Source organism: Narcine bancroftii, chromosome 3 (assembly GCF_036971445.1).
Source record: "Narcine bancroftii isolate sNarBan1 chromosome 3, sNarBan1.hap1, whole genome shotgun sequence".
In the NCBI taxonomy this organism is placed as follows: domain Eukaryota; kingdom Metazoa; phylum Chordata; class Chondrichthyes; order Torpediniformes; family Narcinidae; genus Narcine; species Narcine bancroftii.
The window spans coordinates 196,700,163-196,711,054 of NC_091471.1; the positions used below are offsets into that span (position 1 = coordinate 196,700,163).

Here is a 10,892-nt window from a genome sequence, read left to right on the forward strand (position 1 = left end):
TGCTACAGAATGACAGACAGATTAGGAGGATGGGCAGAGAATGCCAAATTATATATAATGTCAGAAAGTATACAGGCATGCACTTTGGTAGAAAAAAAATAAACAGGCAGATTATCTTTTAAATGGGGAGAAAATTGAAAATACCCAGATGCAAAAGGACCTGAAGGTAAACTTGGAGGTTCAGACAGGAGTGAAGAAGGTAAATGCAATGCTGCCTTAAGTTTCAAGAAAAATAGAATACATGAGCAGGGACATGATATTGAGGCTTTATAAGACACTGGTGAGACCTCACTTGGAGTATTATGAGCAGCTTTGGGCTTCACATTTAAGAAAAGATGTGCTGAAGTTGGAGAGATTTCAAAGGAGGTTCACTGGGATGATTGTGGGAATGAAAAGATTGTCATATGAGGAGCATTTGATAGCTCTTGGCCTGTACTCATTAGAATTTAGAAGAATGAAGAGGGGATCTCATTGAAACATTTTGAATGTTGAAAGGCATGGACAGAGTTGATTTTGAAGGATTGTTTCCCATGATGGGAGAGTCTAGGACAAGAGGGAACAAGTTCAGGTGTTCACTTCAAACAAAGATGTGAAGTAATTTCTTCTGCCAGAGGGTGGTGAATGTATGGAATTTGTTGCTACAGGCGGTTGTGGAAGTCAGGTCATTGAATGTATTTAAGATAGGGATTTATTAGTTCTTGATTTGCCAGGGCATCAAAGGTTATGGAGATAAGGCCAAGCAGTGGAGCTAAGTGGGAAAATGGATCAGCTCATGATTAAATGGTGGGGCAGACTCAATGGACTGAATTATCTATTTTTACTCCTATGGCTTATGATCTTATGGTCTTAAAAGAGAGCCTGCACATCTCTCTAGGATAAAGAATTCCACAGTTTGCAATCCTTTGAGAGAATAAATTAATTCATATTTCCATCTTATGTGCCCAATACCTGATTCTGAAATTATCTTCATAACAAAAATACTTGGTGATGGCATGCTTGTGTACTTCTGTACTAACCTCTGATCTAATAATTTGCTGCTACCATGCTACCATATGATGCAACCAGCCAGGACATCACTGTTGGATTCTGTAGAACATTGTTAGGATGGTGGCTGGTAGCCTTGCACTCTGCGACCTCTTTAGGAAGTTTAGGTTCTGCTGTCCCTTCCTGACTGATGAGGAAGTGATGTAGGTCCAGGATAGGTCATCCTTTAAATAGATGCCAAGGAACTTTGTGCTCCCCACTCTCTCTACAATGGGGCCAATAATATGTAGTGGGGACTGGTCCTTCATCCTCCTGAAGCCCACAATCATCTCCTTTGCCTTGTCCATGTTGAGACTCAAATTGTTGCTCTTGCACCACTGGACAATCCTTTCAACTGATAAAGCCATCTGCAAACTTGATGATTCTGTTGGAGCTGTTGAACCTGGCAGTTCAGTCATGAGTGAGCAGTGTGAACAGTAGCAGGTTGAGCACACAGCCCTGAGGTGTGCCAGTGCTCAGTGTGATGTGGCTTGAGGTTGTGCTGCCATCCTGGACTGACTGCGGTCTTTCTATCAGGAAGTCCAGAATCCAGTTGCCGAGAGGGGTACCGAGTCCCAGCGAGGGCAGTTTATCCACCTGAACCTGAGATATGATTGTATTGAACACCAAGCTGAAGCCAATGAACAGTCTGGCATATGAGCCATCATTCTCTAGGTGGGTCAGGACAGAGTGGAGGGTCTTTTTCTGTGGATCAATTAGTCTGATAGGCAAACTGGAAATTGGTCCATTGTCACAGGTAGGTGCGCTTTGATGAGTGCCACTACTAATCGCTCAGCACTTCATGCTCATGGAGGTCAGTGCCTAAGGGATAAAGATTATGGTCTAAGAAATAAAGTGTTTCACAAATCTAAAGAAATGTTCAACTTAAAAGCTAATAAGGTGAAGGAAGTTTTAATAGAAGTATTCTAAATCAAATCATGGATTTTTACAGGTCTGGATCAATTCCATTTCCATTTGCAGAAGGTCTTGGCACAAGACGATATACAAGGCCAAATAATGAGCATATTTTTATTCAGTCATTATCACTATTTGCAATCCACAGAGAGAGAGGACATTGAAAGCTGATTCAATAGTAATTTTCAAAAGAGACCTAGAACTGAGAAAAGGAAAAAAAAAGAATTCAAAGGGCTTTGGGTAGAGAGCAGGAGAATGAGACATATTAGAATTGGTGTGGACGCAATAAGCTGAATGTTCTTCTGTATTGTATCATTCTTTGAATTGTAGATTAAACATTGATAAATACAACCAATTAACCCAGTAGTTTCACAGAAGAATCCAGTTGAGTAAAAGCATGATGTTGGCAGCACCTTCAAAATTTGAGAAATAATTGTCACTCTGTGAATGTAGTCTTCTGCTCAGTCTTGAAAATGGATGTTAATTCCATGAATTTAGACATCCCAAAGTAGATCTTCCTGGTTTAAAGAATATTTGGGTCCTGGAAGCTGGATGTGTACGTGCCTTGGTTTTCTCTGTATTGATTTTTTTTTCCATTCAATAATTTCTGTCCTTGGAATGTCATTTGAATCTGAACACTGTATATAAAGTAGCAGATCTCTATGTTCTAATTCATGGGTCAATATGTACCATAGGAAGTCTGAAGAGAAATTTTGCCAGATAAATCTGCAATGAAAAACAGTGAACAGCAATAATTAATGCAGTTGAGAACATGCACATGGCTATTTGAGAAAAGCAAATTTAAAAAACATTGATCTACCAGCTTTTTAAAATATCTTCCATTTTGGCAATGTGAAAAGTTAAGGTCTATAACCTCAAACAATTACCAATGTACAAGAACTCTGACATACTTACATATTACTGCTGTTACCATCAGACACAGCATTAAAAGAATGCAGTTAAATGGAGTCATTTGGAATTTGCACCTTGAGTATTGATTAGTACATTTTCCCCTCAGAAGGCATATATAACTTCTTATTGATAATATTTAAACCTTTTTCATCCATGAAATGGTTAGAAATTTGACATTTGTGAACCAGTAGAGAGTTACATGGCAGTTGCATTTAATGTTAATGTCCGCAAGTGTTTTTTATTAAAAATAAAAATAGCAAAATTGGCTGAAAATATTCTCTAAATAAATGCCAGAGTGTTTTTGGCCTGGAGTCGTGCAGAAAAACAGGATCTGCTCTGATTTACAAAACAACCTAATTTGGTGGACCTGTACGCCAATCCTACAAGGGCACTAGCCCTTAAACAAGCTCTTGCCAAGAAACAAGGGGAGGATGTAAGGGAGAGAGAAAGAATGCTTCGATTCACCATGCACAGGCTACTGGTGTTCATTAAGGCAATGGATGGAAAGGAACTGTAGAAGTGTAAAAGAGTGACAAGATACCTGGTAGGTACACCATTGGGAGAACATAGAAGGAGGTAATCACAGAGGGTCTCTCTTCGCAGCACCTGTCTGTGTAATTTTAAAAATTAATACAAGGTCATCATGACCTCCATAATTCTTTCATATTGGCACTGATATATATGCATATAAGTATTCCTGTGGACCACTCTTGAAGATAATTAAATGCACATCCTCATGTAAGATAGCTGTAGGATACAGTGTGGGATTTACCGGAAAGAGACATAGCTTAATAATCATATTATGTTTCTTACAGCCAGTGTAACAAAGGGATTCCAACAATTCCAAATGACAATCTTTCTAAGAAGTCTGCCCCAGTGTGTGAAAGATAATGGATTTACATGATTTACATTTGGAACCTTGTGATGTTTCTCATTGTTGATTGAGGTTGAATTTAAGTGGCTTGAAATGTAAACCCTCCAAATATCTCCATTATCTCTGAGTGTCAATTAGATTACACTGCATTCGTACAGCTGCAGTGATTTTCTGCTACCTACCCAACAGCTACATTGAGCAGTGGTTTTGAAACAATGATTAAACCTACTAATCGGAACAGAAGCAAGAAAAAAGTGAGTTCGTTTCTGGAGCTTTAGGCCTGTTACTCTGTTCTACTTTAAGGGCATTCTATATTCCACTGCATCTCATTCCAATGAGTGGTTAATGAATGGGTGTTTCATCGCTTTGTGTGCTGAGCAGTGCATGTGAACCTACAAAGCTGGAAGAGAGGTGTGAGTAAATATATTGTGTGACTTTTTGACTGGAAGTGAATTACCATTGCTAGTGTGGTGGATCATCTGGTCTGGGTCTGATTGTGTGCGATGGTCATGAGAAATGTCTCCCTATAAATGTTTGCTCAGGATCTCTTCCTTCTGTTCTTGGTGGCACATGAAACGACATGTCTTCACAGAAACACTCCTTCTTCGATTGCTCTCCCTCTGATTTTTTCCAGTCATTTCCCCATGGATCTTCAATTTCTGGGGCCCCTTCCTCATCATCCTCTGAAATAACTTCCTCCATAGGTTTGTAAGATTGAGTAATGTTCAGCACACAAAGCTATAAAGAAAACCAGAAAATGTTGGAAGGTTTCAGGCAGCATCTGTGGAAGGACGAACAGAATTAATGTTCCACATCAAAGAACCTTCATTAGAACTGGACGAGAAAGAGAAAAAAGGTTATTTTTAAGTTGCAGTGAAGGTGAGGAAAGATAAATAGTACAAAAGGAGTATTTGTGATAGGGTGATGGGGTTGCTATGGGAATATTGTCAGTTGGAAAGTTACAAAGAGCCTGTGAACATAAGATCCCCAATCTTTACATCAATTACTGACAATGTCTCGTACATTCATATCTAGATTGTTAACACAGAGAGCAAACAGTGGGTGTTCCAGTTCCGATCCTTGTAGTCCACCATTGGCCACATGCTTCCAAAAAGTGAAAATAGTTTTCAATCATTATTTTCTGCCACATCACAAAAGCAATTTTGGATCCAATTTTCCCTGGATCCCATGCGCTATTAACCTCTGGTAAAATCATCCATTTGGGATCTTATCAAGGATCCTACTTAAGTCTTTGTTGATGACATCAATTACACTACCTCCATTGACACATTGATTCTCAGGCTCCTGTGACTTGAACTCTTAAGTTGATAGCATAAGTTGACTGACAGGAGTGAAGAATTGAAAGAGAACAGGGCTACTCTTGACTCCAAGAATGAATCCCTCAGAATAGTGAAACTTCAGAACATGTCTAGAAGTTCATTCTCCCTAAAGATGAATGAGTCATCAGTGACTCAAGGATACACTGCAATGACCACGAGGAATGTTTGATGATCCACCATGTGCTATTTGTTCAGTAATTAACAGTCAGGTTATTGAGGGAGGCTCTTCAACTACAACATATATGCAGCCAACTCTTTTAGGAAGCCAGCAAGTCTTGCAAATTTCATTGCCCAGGGTGGTATGTTTTCCTCAATATAATTGAAGCAAAATCACCTACTCCACAATACCCCCCACCCCGACCCTACCATAAATAAAATGCTTCTGTCTCCCCACAAATGCAATGGTGAGTAACAAAATTGGTAGATGAGGACACTTGAAAGGATGAAATTGGGAAGGAGATTATATTCGAGCCACCCTTGACTGATGGAAATGGCAATCCTGCCATGTAGTATGCATTAGCTCTTCCCAAGCAGGTTATGTATCTCTGTCATGACTTGCCTTCAAATTGGAGCTTATGAAAACATTTGGCTGATCACCCTGAGCCCAGCCAACATTTCTCAGATCTCATCTGCATTAAGTATTTCCAGCCAAGGGTTGCCAGCATGACATGCTTTTCAGACATATTGTTACTGATTCTAAAAGTCCCCAAAGATCAGGTCTTCATGTATGAATTATGAAAAATTTCTGTATCATCAGCACATACAGTATAAATAAAAGTTATAACATGTACTTCTCTACTCTGATACAGTGGGTACCTCATCATATTTGTGCCTCTGGCATCTTCACCACCCACGTTTGGTTTAATGTGGCCATTGCTAGCTTCTCCTTCATACTACCTGAAGCCATGGTGATATTTTTACTTCTCCTGACGTTTTTTTTTTCCTTTCCTTTCAGAACACACCACTGAATTTTTGTTCAGCGAACAATGAGCTGCTGGAAGAACTCAATGGATTAGTCAGCCCCTAGGGGCAGAAATGGTCAGCCAATACTCAGCATTTCTGCCACTATATGGTTTCTACAGTTTTAAATTAGATTGCAAATCTAATTTGCATTGTAACTTACAATAACTTATTTATGATCATTTTAGAGGTTAAAATGTCTTTTTTTTCCCTCAAATTTTTGTTCTACTTTTTTTTTTAATGACATTTACATTATAAAGGATTCTCTCTCTCTTTATCATTGTTCTGAAATATCTGGATGATCTCCGAATGGATTTTTCACAACCCACACTATGAATAAAAACACTGAATATTATTTCAGATGTTATACCTAGTATTTGATAAATGGTTGGGACCCTTTATCAAGACTAAAGTAACAATAAAGGGGTGTCGTCTTTCTCCATTCCTACACTGAAAAGCCTGTTCTCGGCCTCATCATTCATCAGGTTGAGGCTAAATGTAAACTGATATTCCTCCTGGACAACCTTAAACCTGAAGGCATGATCATTGACTTTTTGAATTTTAGGAAACCTTTATCTTTGCTGTTTGACCTGCTGAGTTTTTCCAGCATGGTGTTTTTATCTCTATCTGGTTCCATTGTTTGCATCTCTTCTTTATCTACTGCTCTTCTTATTTTTCTGTCTAATTCCAGCTCCTCCTACCCTTCTCCCAATGGTCTCTCCCTCTACCTGTCTCTCTCCCTCCTTCTGTCCAATTCATTATCACCTCTTACCCCCATCCAGCACCCTTCTCCCTTCATACCTCTAAGATCTTCTCATCCTTTGCTTTTGATGTGGTTAATTGTGCAAACTGATTTCTCTCAGATCAAACAGGAACAGAAAAGACAACACTTAATGGAATGGTTAGTGAGTATACATCATGGAGTATGTTGACTTCCATGTTACTTCAAGGATTTGAAATGATTTTCATTTGTGTGAGCCTCAAGAGCCCCTCCCCCCCCATCCCCCAAGTTGTCAAGGACAACTTCTTCATTGTTATGTATCTGCAGACTGCAAAACTGACAGAGAGATGATAATGGACACAAACAGTTTCACTGTCAATACAACTGTTAATTGCAAATCAAAAATGTTAACTTTTTTTAAATTAACTGCTTCAAATGTGAAAAGAAATTGTTTTTCACATTTAATCATGGTGCCTGCTTATGTATGTTTCTTTCCACAGATTAATGTAATAAATTTGTATCTGTGGCACAAAAAATCACCCTCACTTTTGATTTGGATTAAAATTCTAGAGTATTCACAAATAGCCTTTTATTCGGAAGATGAGGTAAATTTATCCTTTTATGCTTATTGTACCTATGGCATATCTATAAAGCTTATTTTTATGCTGGGACCAACATCTGAAGTAATATTAGTGTTTTTATTTGTGGTGTAATGATTTATTATAACATAGTTCAAATACTCCAAGCAGTAAGATCTAAGTGGAAACAATCTATACGATGACGTCTGTAATCTATGATCTATGGTAATGCACGTTTAATCCATAGAAATGTGAGGGTCAACAGAAAATATATGAGCCCTGCTCACCCTCCTTGTCTCTATACAACTAAGGCATACTCCTGCGCCTGCACCAACCATCCCCAGTACGTGAAACCCATCACAAATGCAATATGCATTGGAAAAGGGCAGCAGCGATGGGAACAGCCACAGAAACAATGGCAGCGGCCAGACATCACAGCCCGGACTCCGGTGACCAATCCAACAAAGGTAAGTAGAGCACACTTGATTCCTACATAGGGTTTCTGTGCTGATTAGAAAGGATCTTTTAAAAATTTTAACATACAGCACTTTAACAGACCATTTCAGTCCTACGAGTCTGTGCCACCCAATTTACACCGGAGCCTCCGGAGAAAACCTATGCAGACACGGGGAGAACATACAAACTCCTTCCACACAGTGTGGGATTCAAATCCAGGTCCTGTCCTGATCGTTGGCACTGTAAAGACATTGTGCTAACTGCTACACCAACCGTATAGTGCGTAATAGTCTAAGCATTCATCGCTCTTTGGTTAGTCATCACCTGGCGATCACATGAGGTCATTACAAGTGGAGTGGAGTCAGTGACATGGGGAAAACATACAAACTCCTTTCAGATAATGCCAGGTTCAAATCCAGGTCACTAGAGCTTTAGTAGTATTGTAGTAACCAATGTGGATGTGAAATGAGTAATATGTAGGCTTATTAAGAGGCAGGCTCATGATGTGTGGATATTTATAGACATGGAAGAAAGAAATTGATTTCATCTTATGACTACCATTGCCAAAACAATCCGCAGCCTGGTAGGCAAAATTAGTTCTATAATGGGTTAAAATCAAGTCGTTTCCTAAGGGCCCTTTATGATAACATCTTAATCCTTTGCAGCAATGATCCTACATTACTGATAATAACTGATAATTATGTAAAATAACTCTATGTGCTGTAGGTCAGTGAGGATATTGTCTTTATTTAAATCTTACAATGTTGCCCTTGCAGCATGGAATATTTTTGAAAGTAAGACTCATCTGCCTACTTCTACCATTTAGGATTTATGTTTACATGAATGCTTGTCTATAAGTGGAACTCTCTGCAAGGGCTTCTTCTGGAACATCTGTCCTCTAACAATAATATTGCTTTGCTTTGGCTGTGTGTGGGAGGTCAAGTGGAAATGAAGGCTTGGACTAAAAACGTGGCCATGCCACAGTAACATTTATCGGATGGGGAGTTTATTTCTCAAATGTCATCAAAGTGCTCCAAATTGTGTGTCTTCTCTTGATATTGTTGTAATTTCATCTCTGGATGAGGAAATTAACATACGTCATCCTCCCTTACCTTCTGAAAATCATTTGAAATCTGCATCACACCTTCATCTTTTTTGTACCTCACTCAGTTTTTTTTAAATCAATGGACTTTATCTGAGGCATCAGATATGAGAGAAAGACCAGAATCACCAATAAGTAATTATTCCAAATGTAGGCAAAGTCTTCAGTGAAATATTCAAAAATCAAAATGATGCAAATAGCAGAGAGAGTACAAAGGAAGGGGAAGACCGGCACAGACAATGAAGTAAAAGAATGGAAATGGAAGGGAAAGATAAAGATAAAAGGTATAGGATTTGGAGTTTGGTATTTAAGTATACTGCATGTAGTTGGGTACGTTGCAAAAAAAAGGAAAGTTGCAATTGTTCTCGTGAATTTCATCTTTTTTGATTTGTTAAAAGGCTGCCTGCATATTTTCTCATGGTAGCTGCCTACTAACTAATAAATCTATTTTGGAGCCATAGAGCCATGAAGGCTGCCTCAGAGGTAAGATAAATGGTGAAGGGTAAAAGGGAAAGTTAGTCAAGCTCAACAAAATGGTCTGATTGAATGGGCCTTCAAGCCATGAGTGGTGTTGGATCACCAAAGAGCCAATGACTCTGATCACTGAGCATATGTGGATGAGCATGTGTGGCAAAAATGTTCCTGAGCTTTGGCCATTCTTCAATTTAGTAGGACTTCCCATACAGAACCAAAGCAAAAGCTGTCTTCTTCTAAGATGGTCTTATTGATAGATCGCCCAGAAGAAGCTCTGGCAGGGAGTCATAGGCAGACACCAAAACAAAGATAAGTCCTGATCTGTGGAAGCAGACAGACATGTTTTACACTGTTTTTCAGTGAAGTCCCCACATTTCAACAGTCATAGTGAAGCCCTCTGACATTCATTAACCAATTGCTTACCACCAGACCAAAGTTTTGCCAAGTATACGATGCAGAACTAAACTTGGAGTTCAGACCAGGGATTTGCAGGCTGTTATTCTTATTAAATCCTTGAAAATGGTTTTATTACATTTGCTTTTGATACTTTCAAGATAATATTGTGCTATTCCTGGTAGCAGTGATGGGGACTGTAATTATATCTTAAATATTAAATTTTCTCAATATTTTTCATTAATAATGAATGAATGTATGTCACTCCTAAGAAAGCCATTAACCAAATGAAACATCGAATTCATTTCCTGAAAATAATAAGTTTCCTTGTGTTTCTAAACTACAGAAAGTGACATAATACAAATTTTTAAAAAATCTGTCAGAACAAAATCTGCTTTCCTATCAGTCTCTGGTAATATCATAATTGCATATTACTATGCCATAGTTATAGTATTTTAGTGTTAATGGATTTCACTGTAATAAGATCATTTTGGATAGCCGTGGCATTCTGCTGAAAGTTCCATTATATGACAATATGTAGCCCATGTGAATAATAATTATGCAATTGATTTCTGGCAAATACTTCAAATGATTATGAAACTATGAATTTTAAATGCATTGAATTAAGAACTACATTATTCTTATTCTGATCCATGAAGCAGTTTAGAAAAACGGCAATTGTGTGATAAAATTTGGCAAATCTCCTTAAGAGTGGAGTCCACAGGGAGCTAATAACAGGGCGAAGGAAGAAAATAGCTGGTGTTACTTGAAAGGATGGCAATACTGGTTGTTTTCAATGGCATAGAGCTGGTGGGAATGAATAGGCAGCCTTGCATTTTACAGAGAGCATTATTCAGTGGCTTTAAGTAGAAGTAATCAAGCTTGTGAATACACCATCTAAATATAACAATGTCTATTTTGAAATAAATATCACTCCCATAATTATGAAGTAAAACGATGTAATTTAGTTGTCAAACTGAGTCATTCCGCTGTTCTAGTCAGATTACAGTTTGTAGAGGATAGCAGCCAAGATTATTTAATCATTAACCCTTGAAGTCGAATCTATTGATTTCAAATATATTTTCAATTATTGCTGACCACTGAGCTTTTAATATGCATGTTTTTTTTTGGGTCCGGATCACAG

The 10,892-nt window shown here is 38.3% G+C and overlaps 1 long non-coding RNA gene across 3 annotated transcripts; it reads right to left on the bottom strand.

Annotated features, from left to right (window-relative positions):
* Nucleotides 1–1,781: 1,781 nt before the first annotated feature.
* On the bottom strand, nucleotides 1,782–6,993 carry LOC138756352 (uncharacterized). 3 transcript variants are annotated; one of them, XR_011353015.1, is made up of 4 exons: nucleotides 6,826–6,993; nucleotides 5,881–6,055; nucleotides 4,182–4,462; nucleotides 1,782–2,664 (listed from the first exon to the last, which is right to left on the bottom strand). It is a non-coding gene; the product is annotated as an uncharacterized lncRNA (long non-coding RNA). The 3 variants fall into 3 exon arrangements; XR_011353014.1 differs by having other exon boundaries at nucleotides 5,881–6,058; XR_011353013.1 differs by lacking the exon at nucleotides 5,881–6,055.
* Between the last annotated feature and the right edge of the window lie 3,899 nt (nucleotides 6,994–10,892).